The sequence below is a fragment of the Artibeus jamaicensis genome, unplaced genomic scaffold (genome assembly GCF_021234435.1).
Source record: "Artibeus jamaicensis isolate MK-2021 breed Jamaican fruit bat unplaced genomic scaffold, CSHL_Jam_final contig_402, whole genome shotgun sequence".
Lineage (NCBI taxonomy): Eukaryota > Metazoa > Chordata > Mammalia > Chiroptera > Phyllostomidae > Artibeus > Artibeus jamaicensis.
The window spans coordinates 16,790,609-16,811,541 of record NW_026521818.1 but is presented as its reverse complement, the minus strand read 5'-3'; positions in this window follow the sequence as shown (position 1 = coordinate 16,811,541).

Here is a 20,933-nt window from a genome sequence, read left to right as displayed (position 1 = left end):
GTAAACTGGAGGTTATAAAAGTATAACTATCAGATTTGTGTCTCCACTAAGCCCGCATGTTAAACAGAAGTGGAATCACGGGGCCGAGTGGGGGCGGGACGCATTCTGTTGGTGGGTGGCTTCTGAGTAAGTGCCAGGGATGCTGAAGATAAATCTGAGATGTGTCACATATGTTTGCGCAACTCCCAAGATATTTTCAAATGCACTCAAGCTTCCTTTCTGGAAGACTCGGAATGCGAAGTAAGCATATATAGAAATGATTTGCTCATTCATTCATGGGCTGAGTGCAGTTCTCCCGATTTTGAAATTGCCTTAAGATTTATAATTGGACAAAGTGGCTTATTGGAAGGCTATAAAAATCAAGAGTCTAAAAATATAAGCACCAGGGGTCTATTTCCCTGTAAACAGGGTAATAGTTGGTAGCTCTAATGGCTGGTGGGTTTATTCTGCAGTTAACGTATGTTCTTATCTTCCTCAAAGTCATTGATTTTATGTAATCCAGTTAAACACTAAAAGCCACCTGCAAAATGAAAATACCGAACGAGAAGATGACTTCAGCTCTGCCAAAATTTCAGCATGCTGTGAGGGAGGAGGGACAAAGCTTATTTCTACATTAAAATTTCCTTCCCTGACTCCACTTTGTGGATGGAGAAGGAGTCACATCACAGCCAGACCCTCAAATTTGCTTTTAAAAAAAAATCTTGTAAAACAAGCCATATCCTACCAAGCCTAGATAGATGATTGCACAGCTGCTTGCCTTTCAGACAGGATTTGCACAGCATCTAGGCCTGCCTGGGTGCTCACGTCATCATTCGAAAGCTGTCATAGCTGTGTGTGCTGGGGAGCTGGGGGCTCACACACCCAGCCCAGGCGTTGCCTCCTCTCTGGAAATGATGCCCAGGAGCAAAGGAAGGAGGGCTCCATGCCAAAGAGGTGTGGGTAGACCCATATCCAGGAAGAGCACTTTGCACTTCTAGACTTAACATGGAAATTGAGCTGGTGGATCTACCCTCCCAGCTAAGAAATAAAAACACGTCTCCAAGTTGCCTAATGAGTGGACACTTTTCTTGTAAAAGATGAACAGGTCCATCATTTTTCAGTGACTGAAAGTAAAAATTAGATGTTCTATTCTAAATGCCAAAACGTACCCCAAAGATTAGTCTTCCTCCTTTGAAGCATTCATACTTTTTAAAAATTAAATATTGTTTCTCAGTATAAACTTACATGAGACCAGCATGGCCTTACCCACTAAAACCTGACAAAGACACTTTGGTCTGCATCTATATTTCTGCAATGCTGTGAGTTAAATAGGCATTTTACGTGAAGTCACTGGCAATAAAGTGCATTTTTTCATTTACTATTAATTTGTTATTTACAAGCACCAGTGATATTTTCAATTAACAATGTTGTGGCATTAATTACATCAATATTTAAATGACACCATTCTAAGAATCATGAATTCTTTTTGTAAAAGTAAAGTTCACATCCTACATAGTCATTTTGAGATATTTGAAACTTCTTTTGGAATTGATTTTCTTGAATGCAGAGAAACACATTTCCTCCCTTCCCATAGAAAAGGCTTTCCTCTGGAAGAGTTCTCTTTAATAAAATCTTCACAGAAAGTTGTGTTTTTATAACTTGGTGCCTGGATTCAGTGAGAGCAGGTCTAAATAAACATTGTGAAGTCATTTGATAATGAATAAGTAGGAGGAGACACTATTGCTGAACCTCCAAGCTATGCTAATCAGTGGGGCGATAGACCTGCTCTGCTGAATAATGGAGCTGTTGTGCAAGCCCAGTGGGGCTGTCTCCAGGGCCTCCCGGCAGCTTTGCCAGGCCGGCCGTGCGCTGTTCTGAGTACACTTTGCGTAGCCCCCAGAATCTAGTTCCAGCACTTGTATCAAAGGAAGTCACCATTTGGAAGAAAACCACATCCTGGACTCTTTCAAATAAGAAACATCCCTGTGTGTTACATTCATTTTTACTTGTTTTACCTGGGTAAAACAGAAGGTGAATCTGGAAAAATAATTGCTAATACACAGAACACAACATCGAGAAAATTTTATCCCTTGGAAATATATTGTTTATTGATTGATTGATTTGAGAGGCAAAAATAGGGAAGGAGAGAAAGAAACGTCAGTTTGCATTCCATTTACATACTCATCGTTTGCTTCTTGTACGTGCCGTGACGGGACATCAAACCTGACGCATGAGGACAACTCTCTAGGCAACTGAGCTACCTGGCCAGGGTGGAGATATATTTCTTATAGAGACCATTTTAATACTGTCAGGGAAAAAAAGGTATATTTTTAAGCCTGAACATGCTAATATATTTTATACAGCATAAAGTTACGGGTGTTTGGACAGGGGAAATAGACAGCATTCGTAGTTATTCAACCCCGAATACTTAGGACATTTCATTTCTTTTTACAGCAACCATATTCAGTCAATAAAAGATCAAATGCTTTGGGTTACTGTATAGAAAAAAAGCAAACCCTCCAAACTTCCAGCACTTGATGTTTCCTGAATATTCTCGCCCAGGTTTTGCTCATTCAATGAGCTGACCCGCCCCTGAGTCTATAAATTGAACAAAAGCAAAAAGGTTTTGCTTTTTTTTCCTTTCAAAATAGATGGCACCAAACTGAAACCCACTTACGTCTGGGCTCTTTACACATTTTTTTTTAGCACACAGTGAGAATTCTGCAGAGTAAATACATGGCATTAATTTGGCAGTGTTTCCGTAACAATCTAATCAGGATTTCTCTGGGTAGGTGGGTTGGAACCAGAATTATTCATTGATAATGGGATGAGGTTGAGAGGAGATGATGCAAAAGATATAGGAAGCTAGATAAACTGGGTATTTTGTGATTCATGACCTGCGTTTACTTAACAGTTTTATAGAACTGCACGTATATTATTTCATTTTACCTAAAAATGTAGTGTTGGGCAATATTACAAATCCAGCATACAGGCACTCTATGAAATGGGTATTCACACTTGTCTCCTCGTTAAAGGTGAGGAACTCAGCCACAAAACTTACAGAGCTAATAAACAGCCGAGTTAGGACAAAGCCCAAGGAATATAAGCCTAGAGTTTATCCTCTTAACTACCTCTTGCCTCTTTCTTAAGGGATGCTAAATAAGAAATTTGTTTCTTAAAGGATGCAAATTGAGGAATCCCAAGGAACTTGAAGTGAACTGACCAGGACATAGTAGTCAAGGCATCCACACCAGCCATTTTTGTAATTTTTTTTATATTACACAGCCTATTGGACAAAATATTCTGGTATATATGAATGCTGATTCATTCACTTTTAACCAAGTATTCATCAGAGAGGTGATACTGGCATATCACTGCTTTTAAGTTTCAATTATTATCTTTCTTTTTCTTTACATCTTAAATCAAAGAAAAGGTTTCTACCAATTGTTGAGTCTTAATCAAGCCACGATGGTATTTCAATAACAACTCTGCAATATTCTTTAAACAGAGAGCTTGGCCCTAAGGTTAATTTTTAATAGTACATTCCACTATTGCCATCTTCATAATCTAAATACATGTTAAGATTCTGGGGAGCAAGAACCATTGTAAAATTCTCAAATCTGAGTGAGTGAAGATGGGAGATACCACTTCCTTCAGTACAAAGTAAAATCACTCATTCAGCCAATGTTTATTAAGCATTCACTAAGAAGTGCAATTATAAAAGTGTGCTGTTCATCCTATCACAATCCCAGCTGACTTCTTGTGGAAATTGACAAGCTGACCATAAAATTCATATGGAAATTCAAAGGACTGAGAATAGCCAAAACAATCTTGGGAAAAAAAAAACCTAAATTGGAGGACTCATACTCATTAATGTCAGAACCTAACTAGAAATCTGCAGTTATCAAAACAATGTGGTACTGGCATCGGAAAAGGCATATACATCAATGGAGAAGAATTGAGATCCAGAAATAAACCCTCACAGTGACAGTCAATTGATTTCCAGCATGGTGCCACGGTAATTCAGTAGGGCAAGAATAGTCTTTTCACAAAGTGGTGATGGGACCACTTGATGTCCCCTGCATCACATCCATAAAAATGAACTCCAAGTAGATTAAGGACATAATATAATAAAAACAGGTAATGTGGACATATCGAAACTTAAAACTTTTGTGCCTCGGGTTCAATAAAGAAAATGTAATGACAATTCACAGAACAGGAGAAGATACTTGCAAGTCATGTATCTCCTAAGGGACTTCTACACAGAATATATAAAGAACTCTTCCAACTCAGTAAGGAAAAACAGTGACTCATTTAAAATGAGCAAAGAAATGAATAGACATTGCTCCAAAGAAGATATGCAAGTGGTCAGTAAACACATAAAAGGATATTTGACATGATGTTTCATTAGGGAAATGCAAATCAAAACCACAGTGCTAGACCATTTCACATCAGTTAGGATGGCAAGAATGTTTAAAAACTGTTTTGGTAAAAGATGAAGAGAAATTAGAACTGCCCTACGCTGCTGTTGACAATGTGAAATGGTGAATAGCCTAGCAGTTTCTCCAGTGGGTAAGTACGCAGTTGCCATCCGATCCAGACATTCCACCCCTGGGCACATTCCTATGAGAACTGAAAACAGCGTTCCAGAAATAACTGTACACACGTGTTCATAGCTACATTATTCATAACAGCCAAAAAGTGAAATAAGCCAAACACCCCTCAATTAATAAATAAAGTGTGATTTATCTATACAATGGAATATTATTCAACAAAAAATAAAGAAATGAAGTACTAATGCATGCTATAACATAGATAAACCCCAGAAAGGACCATATACTATGTGATTCCATTTCTATGAAGTGTCCAGAATAAGCAAATACATAGAGACAAAAAGTATATTAGTCATTAGCCAGTGGGAGAGCAGGGGTTGGTGGCTAAGAAAAGCAGGATTACTTTGGGGGGCAATGACAATCTTCCAGAATTGATTATGGTGATGGTTTCCCTGTGACTATACTAAAAGCCATTGAATGGTGCACTTCAAATGGGTTCAATATGTAATGCATGAATTATATCTCAATAAAGCTATTTTTAAAATAGTGAGGCATACAAATAAAGTCCCTGTCCTAATGGTGCTTACCTTATAGAAGTAAGAACATTTCAGGTGGTGATAAGTGCTATTGAATATATATATTTATATGTTTCTATATTTATAAATATATATATATATGATATACACATATATGTACATCACCATATATGTATATTGTCGATACACACACATATGTGTGTGTATATATATGAGTTTAGAGACTATATTTAGTCTCTGTGACTAACCTCATATATACATGAGGAGGTCATGGTGAGATAGTATGTTATAAAGGGTGGCCAGTGAAGTCCTTTATAATGAGCTGAACTGAAGAATCCTATATGGTGTGTGGACAGTTGTAAAGCCCTTTGTATTTTATTTTGAATGAGATGGGAAACCATTAGAGGGGTCGGAACAAAGGACTGACAGATACGATTCTGTTGAAAAGGATCAAGCCGTCTGCTGTGTGAAGAACAGGTTATAGGTGGACAAGAGAGGAAACAGAAAGCTCAGTTCAGCTATTTCAGTAATCCAGGCAAAATCGAACTGTGACTTGGATCAAAATGGTAGTAGTGGAAATGATCAAAAGAGTTGAGGTATATTTTGGTGGAGGAAGAGAAAGAGAGAGAGAGAGGTGAATGAGAGAGTGCAAGAGGCAGAGATACTCTGAAGATCGAGCTGACCCGATTTTGGATGTGAGAGGAACGAGGAGTCATGGATGACTCCAAAGTCTGTTGGACCTGAAATGTTCACAATACGGCATCCTCATTTACTGAAATGCTTCCTTTGGTTGGGGTGGATGAGCAAGTGTAGAGGAAAAGATTGGATTGAAATGATAATTTACAGCAAAACATCATGTCATAATCAAAACGACTAATCAAACAGACCCAATACCAGTATCCAACACTTAAAGAAAATTTTATTCCAAAAGAAAACTCAATCACTATAAGACTTTTTTTTAAAAAAGTCATATTAACATTAGAGAATTTAGATTTTTTAATATTTGTAATTTGTGTTTTACAAATTACAAAAGTAATGCATGGATTGTTTTTTAATTCAAGCAATATGAGAACTGTAAAACAAAACATGTCTCACTCTCCCTCCACCTTCAACACGTTAGTTTATTGTTCTTTTTTACCTTTTTGTGGGCATATATTCAAGTGTTAAATGAGATATTAAAGGATATTTAATGATGCAAATAAAAGTGCTTTGAAAATGTTGCATTTTACAAATGTACTAAAAACATGAGTATTTACAAAAAGTCAATTGTCCCACAACTCATAGGAAAATAACTAATAGAATAAGCCCATGTAAAAAATATAAAACATATAGGAATATATTCCAATGCCCAAGTTGCCATCATAAATTAAAATGCAAATTTTGGAGGTGGTTAATTTAGTTTTTAAAGTTTAGCCCTGCCTAGTGTGGCTCAGGGGACTGAGTGCTGGCCTGTGAACCAAAGGGTCACTGGTTCAATTCCCACACAGGGCACATGCCTGGGTTGCAGGTCAGATCCCCAGTGGGAAGTGTGTGAGAGGCAACCACACACTGATGTTTCTCTCCTTTGCTTTCTACCTCCCTCTCATAAATACATAAAATCCTTATAAAAATTTTTAAAGAATAAAGTTTAGATAACTTTTAATGTAATAATAAATTTTCTCCTTTTTGCTATTTTCTGGTTAGTTATCAGTATGTTTGTTTCCAACAGACTTTATTTTTCAGTGCACTATTAGGTTCATAGCAAAACTGAATGGAAAATACAGGGAGTTACCATCTACCCCCTGCCCTCCACACAAAACCTCCCCATTCTTGATATACTCCATCAGAGGGGTCCGTTTGTTACCAGTGATTAATCTACAGCGACACATCATTAGTATCCAGAGGTCATAGTTTACATTACATTTTCTTCTTGGTTTTGTACATGCTATGGGTTTTTGACAAATGAATTGACATATACCCACGAGTACACTGTGCAGAACAGTTTCACTGCCTGAGGAATCCTATGTGCTCTGTCTATCTCTCTGTTACTCTCCCTGAGTCACTGACAACCACTGATCATTTTACTGTCTCTGTAGTTTTGCCTTTACCAGAATGTCTTTTAGTTAGAATCCTATAGTGTGCAGTCTTTTCAGGTTGGCTTCTTTTAGTTGGTGTATGCATTTAAGTCTTTTCATGGCTTCACAGCTCATTTCTTTTGAGCACTGAGTGACATCCCATTGTCTGGATGCACCACAGTTTACTCGGTCACCTCTGGCAGGGGTGGCCAACCCGTGGCGCATGGGCTGCATGGAGCCCGGAGGGCCGTGAAAACTCGTACATTTACTTAAAAATTACAAGATATTTTTGTGATTACATGTTGCAATGTATTTAATGTGTGGCCCAAGACAACTCTTCTTCCAGTGTGGCGCAGAGATGCCAAAAGTTCGCACACCTGTTTGATGATTTTAGATAATGCTGCTATAAACATCTGTGTTCAGGTTTGTGTGTGGACATAAATTTTCAGTTTATTTGGGTAAATATCAAGGAATGCTGTAAAGGAGGAAAGAGTTTTTCTCAATCCTTTTAGAGTGCCTGGATGAGCCCCAAAATTACATGTACTAAGACAGATAAATGGAGGAAATGCATACAAATTTATTTAATATGAAGTTTTACGTGATACAGGAGCCTTTATAGGTAAATGAAGACTGCAAAGAAATGGTTGAACCTGAGTGTTTTTTGCTAGTTTTGGTGAAGAATGGAAGGTCATGGGAAGATATGATAAGGCAAAGAGTATGAGCTAAGGATACTGGAGAAGCTTAGCAAGCCCTGTTCATTCAGACTCCGCCCTATCTCTCCATCTTCAGAGAAAAGGATGATCCTTTCCTCCTGGTGCAGGCAAGACACCTCTTACGTGAGTGTTTTGAGCCCCACTTCAGGGAAAGATCAGAAAGTACTTCCTGCACATGCCATTTCTCAGATTCCTTCAGCTTGAAATATTTAATATGCCACATTGTCACATGTTGAGGTAGTGTGTCCTGAATTCTATCAATGCACTTACTGGATTGTGTGGTACGAGTATGTTTAGTTTTGTGAGAAACTGCCAAACTCTGTTATGGACTGAATGTGTCCTCCATTCTACCTCCATCCAATTTCTACCTCCATCCAGTCCCCCAACGTAATGTTTTAAGGAGGACTTCGGGAAGTAATTAGGATTAGAGAGGTCTTGTGGGTGGAACTTTCATAAGTGGGATTAGTGCCCTTATAAGAACCACTGAGAGAGCTTGCTACCTCTCTCTGCCATGTGAGGATACAAGGAATTGTCGACAGCCTGCAGCCCAGAAAAGGGTTCTCACTAGAACCTAAACATGCCGGCACCTGATCTGGGACTTCTAGCCTCCAGAACAGTGAGAAATAAATTTCTGTTGTTTACAACTTACTCTGTCTAGCAGCTCAAACTGACTAAGATGCATCTTTCACAGTAGCCGTGCCACTTTGGTTTCCCACTCACAATGTACAAGATGCGCTGCACTCCCTCATCAGCCTACAGTGCTGTCCGCGTTTGTGAACTCTCATGGTGCCTAGTAGTGTCCCATTGCTGTTTTAATGTGCAGTGTTCTGATGACACATTATGGTGAACTTCTCACATGCACATTTGCTATCTGTATATCTTCTTCAGTGAGGTGCCCTTTCAGGTCTTTTGTCCGTTTTTCTGTTGCATTGTTCATTGTCTTAGTTTTGAGTTTTAAGTGTTTTTATATTTTTTGGATAACTGTCTTTTGTTGGATATGCCTTCTGCAAATGTGTTTCTCCCAGGTTCCGCCTTATCTTATTCTCTTAAGCCTCCTGATTTTTTAAGTTTAAGGTCCTTGGTTTGTTGAAGTCACATACCAATGTGAAAATTTTTTAATTTCTGCCATAAAATCCCATTTTCTCCCTTACATGGTAGTTGAAGTCTTGCCAGCTCCATATTCCATACAGTCTCCCAAACTTAATTCCTTACATTGCCCAGAGTCATCTCATACTGCCTTCTCTCAAAATCTGGGTGAGTGGATTTCCCTCGTAAGAACGACTCTCTTATATAGCACCATTTGAGCCTTGAATGTTTGATGTAAACAGTGAGGAAACCTCTTCACTTGCATCCACTTCTATTCTTTTTTAAATCTCCTTTTCCCTAGCCAGTTTCTCATTTGCTTCAATAGTTCTCCTATTCCCTGCAGAGCCATAAAATAAAAACCACCTTCATTTTACAACCAAAGGGCATGACAAACTAGATATGATTGTTTTCACATAGGATGCTGCGCTAGAGCCAACAGTAAAGACAATTCATTTGCTCATTTGTAGAATCATTTGTAGGCATTAAAACCTTACTTATAAACAAATGATTTAAGGAAGTTGGTAAAAGACAGTCCTTCATGAGGACATTTATTTTAGATTTTTCAAATAGTTTGAAAATGTCCAAGTCTGTCTAAAGCTCAGTATCAAAGCTTTGTGTTTTCCAAACGCGTTTGCCGAAATGATCCGATGTACGAAATGACAAGAACTTTTGCTCATTTAGGATGTTCATGGAAATCAAAGAACAGTGCAAACTACTGTTGTCCAGGAAGCACTCCTGCCTTTGAAAGCCTCACCTCCTGAAGGCCTCCTGCTCTGAAACAGGCAGGAAAGCCAACCCAGCCCTCACGGTGGAACTCGGGTGTGGCACATGCTCAGTACAAGGTACAAGACACTGAGTAAAAATGACTAAAGCCGGCCTGCCAAGTGAATTTCTTCTTCAAATTTCTAAGAGCAATTTGCTCATTTGACAGATATTTATAATTCCTTACTCAGTGCAAATCAGCTCATACAGCAGAAAAAACATATGGAGATGGACGGACACATAAAAGACACCGAAAGCTGAATGATATGAGAAATCCAAGAGTAATTCTATGAGCTCTTAGGAGAGAGTACTATCCATTCTGTAGGTGTGATCAGAGAGGCATTAAGGAGGAGATGCAACATGAGCCAGTTTAATGAGGGTGAGGATATGGCAAGTGGGGAGAGTAAGTAAGGGTAATTCAGATGGACGGCCACCTTAAGAAAAACCTGCAGACATGAAGTCTATGTCCTTTGGTCCTGTCTGGGAACAGACAATCAGGTCAGTTTGGCTAAAACTTAAAAAGAAAAATTATATATATACACACACATACACACACATATAACTTATATATACATATAAGTTATATACACATATATAAATGTGTATAACTATATATACATATATACATGTACATAAATATAACTTATACATACATATATATAAAATATGAGAAAAGAGATATTAGAAAGAGCATCAGGAGTATTCTATTAGTTATCTGTTATAGCATAACTAATTACCCCAAACTTAAAAGCTTCAGGGAAAAAATTATTATTAATTCACAGTTCTGCAGGTCAGGAATCCTGGTGCAGCTTAGTTGAGTGATTCAGGCTCTGGGTCTCTCATGAGGCTGCATTACACGTATCTATGGGTCTGGGCTGCAGTCACCTGACGCTTGTCCGGTCCTGGAGGTTCCATTTCCGAACTCCTGTTGCTGACAGCCAGAGGCCTCCGTCCACCTCTACGCAGGCCTCTCTGTGAAGCTGGCTTCCCCCAGACCAAGTAATGAGAGAGAGACCAAGAAAGACCCCAGCGGAAGCTATTACGTGTTCTGTAACCTGATTGTGGGATGACTACCATCACTTCTACCAAATTCTATCTGTCACGTGGACCAGTCCTCTAAATCTGTGAATGATACTGCGCAGGGTGTGGATAGCAGGATGTGGGGAGTCACCGGGGGCCATTTTCAGTCTGGCCATCACAACTACCATTCTACTTCTGCCCATCTCTAAGTGCTTCATTCATACTTGCAGACATTATGGAAGAATGTGTGAGCAGTAAAGTGCATAAATAGGCAAACAGAAATGTATGCCTCCCGAGATATACTCAGTGACATCCACACTCAGGCATCAGATAATTGGTTGCATGAGAAGATGCCAGGTTGAACAGCTGGAGGGACACTGCAGGTCCAGATGAGATCAAACGAAGTACAGCTGGTGTGGCGGCGGCGGGCTGAGGAAGCAGGGCCAGACCATCAAGGCAACAGCATAAGGGCTGAGTCAACAGAACTTGGTGTCTCTCTCCAAAACAGTCCAAGCAGCAGTCTGCTTGATGGTGTCTCATGTGCTTGCTCTGTGAATATGAATATGTGAAAGACACATTATTTAATATTTAGGTGATTGGCAAATAGAGAAGCAATATCTTACAAAGACCTATTCAAAAAGAGTGTCATTTCAAGGACTAGTAACTATGAAGTCATTTGCTTTTTAAAAAAAAAATTTCCTAGGAGGTCATCTAGTTTCATGAAAGAAAAAAAAAGGGGAAAGGATAGAATACGATGTGATCTTTTCAAGCCCTTCACTCATCAGCAGCACATTTCTCCTTACCTGCCCAGAAAGCCAATAAGCCCGCAACCCCCCAGGCCAGAACTGGCATCCACTCCTGCCCTTGGATGTGAGTCAGACCAACATCAGGTTGTGGAGACACTGCAGGCTGCTTGGAAATGTTAAGTAGGTCAAATCATCCTGTGAAACATAGGCTGCCAACTTCTTTATTAGTAAAAATACCATTTATTTAATTATTCATGTATTTGACATCTGTTTCTGGAGTTCAAGACGGTTTGGTGGAGATTTTGAATCCTACCAAAATGACTCAGAGGTTTTGTCCCCTGGGGACCCACAGTCTGAACGAAAGAGACACAAAAGGCTGACACAGGGCAGCGGTGTTACATGCTGTACGACACAGACTTCACAATAACACCGTTTAAACTGCCCATCAACATTTTTTTTGATCTCTCAGGGGCAGCAAAGTTCGGGGGTGGTAAAAAAGAAAAAAATGCAGAGAGACATTGCTGTCAGCTGGAACCAGTATTTCCGGGCTTGCAGCCACCTGCCAAGCTGGCAGCCCGTGGCCATATATATGGTTTAGGTGTTCTACAAGCAGGCTCCCAAACGCGAAATATCACAGCCCTCCCCCTTTTGAATCATGTTAAAAACCAGTTAAAATCACAGCAGCTCCCTGGATGAAGAAAGCATCATGACTATTTTAACTGGGATCAGTGAATGTCAGCCACTAAACAAAAGGTAGGCTGAAATACCAAAGTGTGCCAGAGGCAAGCAGAAAGGTGGAGCACCACTAGGGGCTTTGGAGGTCAAGGGCAGGTCAATGCTACTCTGCAGGCTGCCCGAGCAGGACTTTGGCGATCAGGCTGGTGAGTACGGGCAGCTTCCCTGTGAACAAGCAGAGCTTCAATGGAGCAGGAGACGAGTAGAGGCACAAGCGGTGGAGAGGATTATGAATAGGAGAATGATCATCTCCAGAGACTCAAAAGAAAGGGGTAGGGCTGAGTTCCTTCCCAGAGGAGCATTCTATTGGCAAATTCTGAAGGTGGCATAACCTAAGATGGACAAGCTGAGGATCCTAGTGGCAGCAGGACTTAAAGAGTCCCCTGGGACATGGAAGTGTCGGGAGCATGATTTCATGGATGACCAGAAGAGGTGCAAAGATGCCAGCAGTACTCCCTGTTCTTAGCAGGTCTAGATTAAGGAAAGAAATCAGCGCTACAACCAGGTGATGAGTTCTTTTATCTGGAATAAGTACCCCTCATGGACATTCCCGAGGCATCTCGAGTTCACCCGTCTCACAGCACAGTATTGTAACTAGCTGCTTACTTGTCTGTGTCCATGCCTAGACTGTCATCTCCTTGAAGTACTGTTACGTCTCTTTTCACTGATGAGCACAGTGCTTAGCGGATAAGTATCATGAAATGTTTACTAAAGTAGACGTTGATTGGATGATTTGTGGTTGATTTTTGTTGGATCGTAAGATGTAGTGTGTGACTAGAAGGACATTACATTGGGAAGACAAAGTGAACCTGTAGTGAATATTTAACATTTACTCCTTGTCTACACCACCCTCCTTTCCTTTGAGGAATTCCTGGTTTCCATGAAGAAATTCACTTTTGAGCCATGGAACCTGGCAGATCCCACCTACCCATCAGCCATTAAAGGCTGCCCATCTGACAACTGTTCTTTCCCTACTTCCCCTGCAGCTAGAGCATGAACATGTGGCCTAAGTGCCACCAATCAGATGCACCTACCTACCATCCCCCCCAACCCCCACCACCATGATTTTTGAATAGGGAGCTTATAACTGTAAGAAGCAGAGACAAAAAAAAAACCAAAAACAAAACCATAGTGGCTTTGTGATAGTTGCAGAATTTTGTGTTTGGGATGATGTTGGGTGACGGTTGCAGCAGAAGACAGTGCCCATGGTAACAATGTCAGTGATGGGAACTGCCACTTCTAGCACGTGGTATCCTCATGCAGCCTGTTCCTTGGCATGAATTTTAGATTTAGTTCTGGCAGCGTAAGCTTCTCAGCCTGGGTCTCTAGCTCTCCCAGCAAGTCTGTGAGCTGCCCAATATCCTTTTTTAGAAACTCCTCTTTTACTTAAATCAACCAGAGTCATTCTCTGTAACTTGCAGTGTGGAACCCTGACTGTGACAGGGCAAAATCCTGGGGGACCAGTTAGAAGTTTCCAATATTATCTGCAGGCAGCAGGGAACCATTTCCAATTTTTAAGGGGACTGTGACAATGACAGAAGTGCTCTAAGAAGATCAAACTGTCAGCAGCATGTAGCATGAACTGGAGGAAGATGAGTCTGGAAGAAGAGAGACCAGGTAGGCAGCTTTCGCACCTATACGGGTGAGAAGAAACTCGGTAATGAGGAGCTGAACTAGGAGATTTGTAACTACTCAGGTGGTACAGGCAATAGAAATAGGGCTGTTTCTGGTTTGGGGAAAAATTATGCTCTGATGGAAAATTCATTGTTTAGATTATATCTTTCCAAGTGATTTGATTCTAGTGTGTCATTGTCCGTGAGCTATTTTACAAATCTGTAATTTGTAGACAACTATAGCAATGCAAAAGAATTCTTACCTACAGACACAACCTGCCCAGTGCAGGTCCAACTGACTTTCTTTGCAACTGTGGAAGAGGCCAGCTTTGCTTCCCTTTGCATGTTCATTTCAGTATTTCTGATCTATAAATGTAACCTTAAAAAAATTCTTCCTTGAAGTGGTTGAAACAGCCCACTAGTTTCCTTGTTAATGAAGAAAATAAAGTCTTTAACTTGTGTTCATATTTGTATTTGTATGAGATGCAGATTTTAATCTTTTTATAAAAAATTCTAACAGCCTTCATTTCTTTCTTTGTAAATGGCTTCTTGAAATAAAGCTCCAAATGCATGTAAATGACTGTTATTTCTGTTTTCCTAAGTTATATTTAGCACTAGAGGTAAATTTCTAGTAAATAACAGAATTTGCCTTAAAAGAGGCCATTCATCAAGTGCAAAGGTTAATGTGCTTGAAAGTAAAGTTCAAATAAAATAACAAAGGCCTGGTGCAATCTCTCCCTTCCAGAGGACCCTAACAGTTCCAGTTCCGGAGCATTTCTCTTTTCCAGTTAGTTTTTGGCCTACTCTTGAAAATAGCAGGCACTTTTTCTTATTTCAGAAAGAGCAACTGCATGCCAGGTGGCAGAAAAAGAATCCCAGTTGCTTCCATTTTATCAGGACTTACCAAAAAGAAAGGATGCCGACATTTTAAGAATAAAAACAGGCAAATACTTGTTTTGCACAAAGATGGCCCATTCGTATGTGAAGTGTTTGCCACGCAACATCCTAAGTGCATGGGCGCCTCATAGAAGCACATCGGGGTGAACCACTGCATGTCTAACAGAGTTCCATGTAGATCCCAATTGGCATGAATGGACGGGCGTCTGCAGTGCCAGTCTTAGGGCTGCATGCCAAATTCCCTTCAGCGGGCTCCAAAGAAATGACCCAGTTCTATGGTTACAGAATTTTATTACATGAAATTTTGCTTAAAATAAGTGGGCCATCAGCTGAAAGTAAGAAGCCGTTGAATTCCATTTCCTTGGAATGGAATTTGATTTGTATTACAATCACAAAATGTAGTCTAACAGTGCAAAGATACCCTTCCGTGGGTTCCTATAGACTGATTATTTTTAACATAGATATGTCCCAAAAGCCACATTCAGAAATGTGCTTGCACAATATGTCACAATATGTTGTTTAACAAAAATATAGAAAAAAAGTTGTATCTGCCATGAATGAATGTCATTAATGCATGGGCTGCAAGTTGTTCACAGGCTTCTGACTTGGCAGTTGGCTGAAGAGAACCACTTAAGCCATTCCTCACTATTAGATGTCGCTTGTTGCTCTTGGCTGCTGCACAAAGCTGCTTTCGAAAGCAGGTGACAAAATGAATTCTATAAAGGCTCAAGTATACGACCTTATTTGAGGTCATTTGTAACTTCACAGATTGCTGGTAAAAAAAAATGTAAGAGCATTAATAGCCTGGTGTAGTTTTCTTAACCCACCCGAATAGGGTGGTTCTCAGAGAGACCCTGGCCATCCATAAAGCAAGGGCTTTGGAGCCAGACAGCCGGGGTGCAAATTATGGCTGCTGCACCATTTCCTAGCTATTTGACCCTGAGCTAATCACTTAAACCTCTGTGTAAATCCTGGAGTCCTTATGGGGAGTGAATATGTAAAGTGCTTAGATTGAAGTCTGGTCTATAGAAATGCTACATAAGTGGGTTTTTTATATTATTATGATTATCTTTAAATTTATTTTTAGTGACATGTTTTCCATTACCATTTAGTCCCCCCATATCCCCCCCATCCCAGTGCTCAACACCACACTGTTGTCTGTGTCCATGAGTCCCCATTTAGTGGTTGAAAAACATCCCTAAAACTACAATGGTTCTGGCTATTTCCCCATAGGTAGAAGGGAGAGAGCATTCCTCAATATGGCCAAGAGTTAGAGAAGCCTATGAAGACTGACTATACGCTTCTCTATCCTAATATTTTCTCTCTCTCATCCACATTTCCCACATTTCTGGGAAACACAGCCAGCAACAAGAACAATTTGTTTACAGGTCCTCCTATGAGGTGTGAAGGGATGGTACCTGCTCTGAAGCCCACTCTTCGTAGAAAATGTCCTGATGCGTCCTCAGCTCAGTGGGAATGATTCCAGTTGCTTTTGATCATTTTTCTGCAAATTTCCATGAATCTCCTCCCAAATTATAAGCCTAGTAAACATGGATACCCTCTAGTTTTATCCTTCTTGCAAAATAGTTAAGAAAGCCGACAGAGGTCCTTCCATCTTTAGGCTTGTCTTCACGAATCAGTTCTAGAAGAGGTAGACAGACTTCCTGCTCCAGGAACAGTCTACATTCTCTTGGAGTTCCCCTGCCAACCCCACTTGCGTGCTCTGTAGGGAAATGGGGGCTGCCTCATGGGATTCCATTACCCCAAAGAGGGGGGTCTGGGGGCCTTGGGAAGCATTCACCCAGAGCATGAATGAATCATCACTTCATAAAACTTGCAACACAAACCTTGTTTAACATTGAAGTCATTATGGGAATAAAAGAAAGAGAGAGAAAGACCTTGAGACTAAGACTTAAGTAAGCAAGCTATGGTGAGGAGAGCCTAAAGGTCAAAATTGTAATATTAAATAAATCTCACAAGATTTTATAAACCCTAATTTATTGTCTAGGTGCAACTGGCATTTTAGCTCTTGGTTTAATACCAGGCACTTCAAAGTATTCTTGTAGAAGAGTGGTTGATAACCCTCTTACACAGTATAATTGGAATTCTGCATGTTAGAACATTTGGTTTCTGAAAGATTTTTGTAAATGTTAATAGCTGTCTTTTAAAATGGTGTAAGTGTGAAATGCTATGAAAAGCAAAGGTTTAAATGTCACTCTGTCTATAATTTTCACATTGTAAAAACTAAATAAGTTCTTAAAAATGGAAAACCTAAAAGCCTGCTATGAGTTTGAAGATACCGAGTCATTCGTTCTTCCTCTCTGAAATGGACATGACATTTAACCAAATAAGCCAAATTGAGAAGAAAAGGTAATGTTTTTTCTAAAATTTACTATTGAACTGAAAAGCAATTATATTTACAGTGTTCCCCACTTTTCCACATAGTGCATGAGATTATGATTAAAGACCTGTCTCTAAAGCCTGCACCTGAGGAATCATGCAGGTACACAAGGTCATTACCATCTGTGAGTTGTTCTGGACTCCAGGCCTCTGACTGAGTCTGGGCTGCAGCTCTCAGGGGGCTGGTGAAGCCAGGTCGTTTCTCCCCAGAGAAACGACAATGATTTGGCCATTATGAAAATCAAAAATACTCCCCTGCCTTTTTTCTTCCTTTTCTTTTCTGTCTGGTTAGCTTTCTCTTTCTTTTAAATACCGCACAATAAAGTTTTCCTCCAGTAACTCTATGGGGAATCTGAATTCTGCCTCACCTCCAGTACTTAACAGCCTGAGTGTACAGTTAAGACTGAGCATCTTATAAAGAAAAAGAAGCCACCCAGAGTAGGGTGTGAACCCATTTGGGCCTAAATACTGTTTAGTGCACTTGTGTAGTTCTCAAAAGTGGTGTTGGTTCTGTGGGTGCCACTAGGAATTTGCTACTCTTCATGAAGTACCTAAGGTTGCAGAGGAATCAATTTTTTAAAATGTGAATGAGAGGGCATTCAAGAATTTTCCTATAATACATCACACTCATTACTGCACTGCATTATGATCTGCTGATCTGAAGTCAAAGGAGCCCGGTCACAGCTCAAACGTCAGGAAGCACACACAGCTCACACTCATATTTTTCTCTGCTCCTGTCGGCACATACCCTATGTCTCAGCATCCTTTGTCTTCTGGAGCCAACAGGGAAGAGCTGGCTGAGTACCGCTACTTTAATATACACTGAGGCTATGATAGAATCATTTGTAGCTTTTACTGATTGTCCCTCAGCCTTGAACTCTGTGAACAGAATCCGGTTTTAGTCTGAGCCTATATTAGAGGCAGAGTCAGGAGGTACAGCATTGGCCAAATCCAATATTCTCCATTGGGATAAATTAGGGATGGACGTAGTCTGATCCTCTTTCATCTTAACTTTGACCTTCAAAATGTGCCTTAATAATTGATAACACTCTGACTGTAGACTGTAAACTGGGTGCTCTGTCTCCTCCTTCTCCAGAGAAGAGGAAAAATAAGCATCCTTTTTGGTATTGCTTATATCCTAGGAGAAGCCTTAATAGATAATTAACCCTGTTATTTAATTATGACATAAGAGCAGCGGTTCTCAAATTTTAGCCAACATCCAAATCAGCTGCCGTGCTTGTTACAACACAGATTTTTGTGGGGTCCCACCCCAAAGTTTCTGATTCAGTGGGTCTATGATGGGGCTGAAAATTTAAATTTCTAACAAGTTCCCAGACAATGTTGCTGGTGCTGGTTTGAAATCCACACTTTGGAAATAGTGTGCTTTTCATAACTGAGTTAGAGCCAAAATGTAATCGGATTATAGCTAACTACCTGCCCTAAATAGCAAACTTACTAAGTCACCAAATGCATGTTTTAGATCTTTCTTTTCCTGGTTTACTAGAAATACAAATTTCAGAAAATGAGGCATTCGCTAAGTGATTTACAAAGATTATTTCTAATGGCATGGGTCATGGATTGATAAAATTGCTTGGAGTTTTCCAGCTAAATTATTTGGGCCTTTGATTACCCGTTTAGCCATTTTTCATTTCCTGGAAAACAAAAATAATCATTATAACTTCCATTTGTTAATTTACTCTTACAACGTGACTGGCTCTGTACAGAATGGTTCCCACTGGCTTACCTGACCCTCAGTACAATCAGTGAAAAGGCTTGATCGGTCCCATCTGACAGATCTGAGGGCAGGGCTGAGGGAGATAAAAGAGGACCTTTACAAACACTGTTTTAGATGCACTACAAGTTCACCTTGGACTAAACCAGACTGCAGAGAACTCTGTCACAAGCTGACTGATCTCTTTCTGTCTGCTGTGCTTTGGCATTAGGCAATCAGCCACATTGAGAGGCCTCATAAGAAACAACCCTGTAACTCATTCACTGCCTTCCTGTGGGGATATGGTCAAGGAGGTTGTTTGCTGTATTACAAATGTCTTCTTTGTGACGACCTGCTGGAGAAACTTCTCTTGGGTCAGGAGGAGTTGTCTTTCCCCTGAACACTAGTCAACATGTTTTCTAAACTCTTTAAGAAATCTGAATAGTGCATTCGAGACACAGACACATAAATCATGTGTTATACCTGAGGGTGGTCTCCTTTAACAAATATTTTCATCTCCCAACATCTTCATAATAATGTTTACTTTTTTGAACGCTCTCAACAATGACAATTTGAGGAAACCGATAATAAACGTTGTGTCAGCTTAGTTGAGCGTGCTTCCTGCAGGAAGATGCCCCTGTTCCCAGTGACATGGAAAACAATAGAAGGAAGCAGGAGTAATTCTGAGGGGAGACACAAATGACTTAAGGCCTTTCCAGGGCTAAGTAGGATCTGTGCACATCTAAGGTATGTGAAAAGACCTTGGAGGCAATAAGTATGCTCTTAGCATTTGCCTTCTCCCCTCTCTTCTCTCATTCCCATTCCCCTTCAGTATTTCCTTTGCATACCTGTCTGTCGCTGTCCTTCACAAAAATTGTGTGTGTGTTGGGTGAGGTAGTTCCTTGATTATTTTGTCAAGAAATAATAAGCTTTGGGTTTGGGATAAGGTGGTAGAAGGGGAAGGCCTCTGACTGATCCTGCGCAGAACCGCACAGCACAGAGTGAGAAAAATAGAACCCTGGTATGTGCAGCCAACACTGTTTCTAAACTATTAAGCAATCTGACCTGGCTTTCCCTTAAAATACATGAGAACGACGCTTCTAGAAGGTCGTTGCACTTAGAGTGAAGCCAACAAAGAAAAGAAGACTCTCCCCACTATTTACTCATTAGTTGGAAAAGGTGAAATAGCAACTTAACAGTGCACTCTGGCAGGTACTACCTTACCCAGCCGATCGTCCCCAGTGGTGGGAGGAACAGCATCATGTGAAAGCACATAATACCACTTACCTTGTATTCCTGCAAATAATAATAAACACATGTATATACATATGTATCCTGATTCTAATTATATGAAACATCAGATAAACCCAGACTGAGGGCTATTCAACAATATAAATGACCTATACTCTTCAAAATGATATTATGAAAGACAAAGGTTAGGGACACATTCTAGATTAAAGGAGAATGAAAGTCGTGAAAATGAAATGCAAGATCCTGAATTAGATTCTGAACCAGGGGAGAAATTACTGTAAAGGACATCATTGTGACCACTGGCAAAATCTGGCAAGATTGAGACCACTGGCAAGATTAGATAATGGTATTGTATCAATATTTAACTTCCTCATGATCATTATACCATTGGTATATGTGTAACTATTCCTCTTCTTAGGAAATACACACTGAACTATTATGGGGTAAAGAGACACTGTGTCTAAAACTGTCAAATAAGTTTGTATGATTGCTTTGTTTGGGCTCAAACAAAGCAATCATACAATCATTATATGCATAGTATGGATATGTGTGGCTTTAACCCATGTTCACTATGCAGTACAGTAAATACATACACATATATGTATATAAACAAAGAAAGAATTATCTCTCTACCTTTACACATATATTAGTATATATATATACACACACACACACACACAAAGAGAATATTAAAGCACATGAAGCAACATGTTAAAAACTAGTGAATTTGGGTAAAGGGTATACTTTGTACTATTGTATTATTATTGCAATTTTTCTATTTGAAATTATCAGACAATTGTAAGGTTTTTTACATAAAAAGCGAATAGTCACAGAAAGGTCTTTTTCTAAGCAATGGTGGATGAAGTGTATTTGTGAT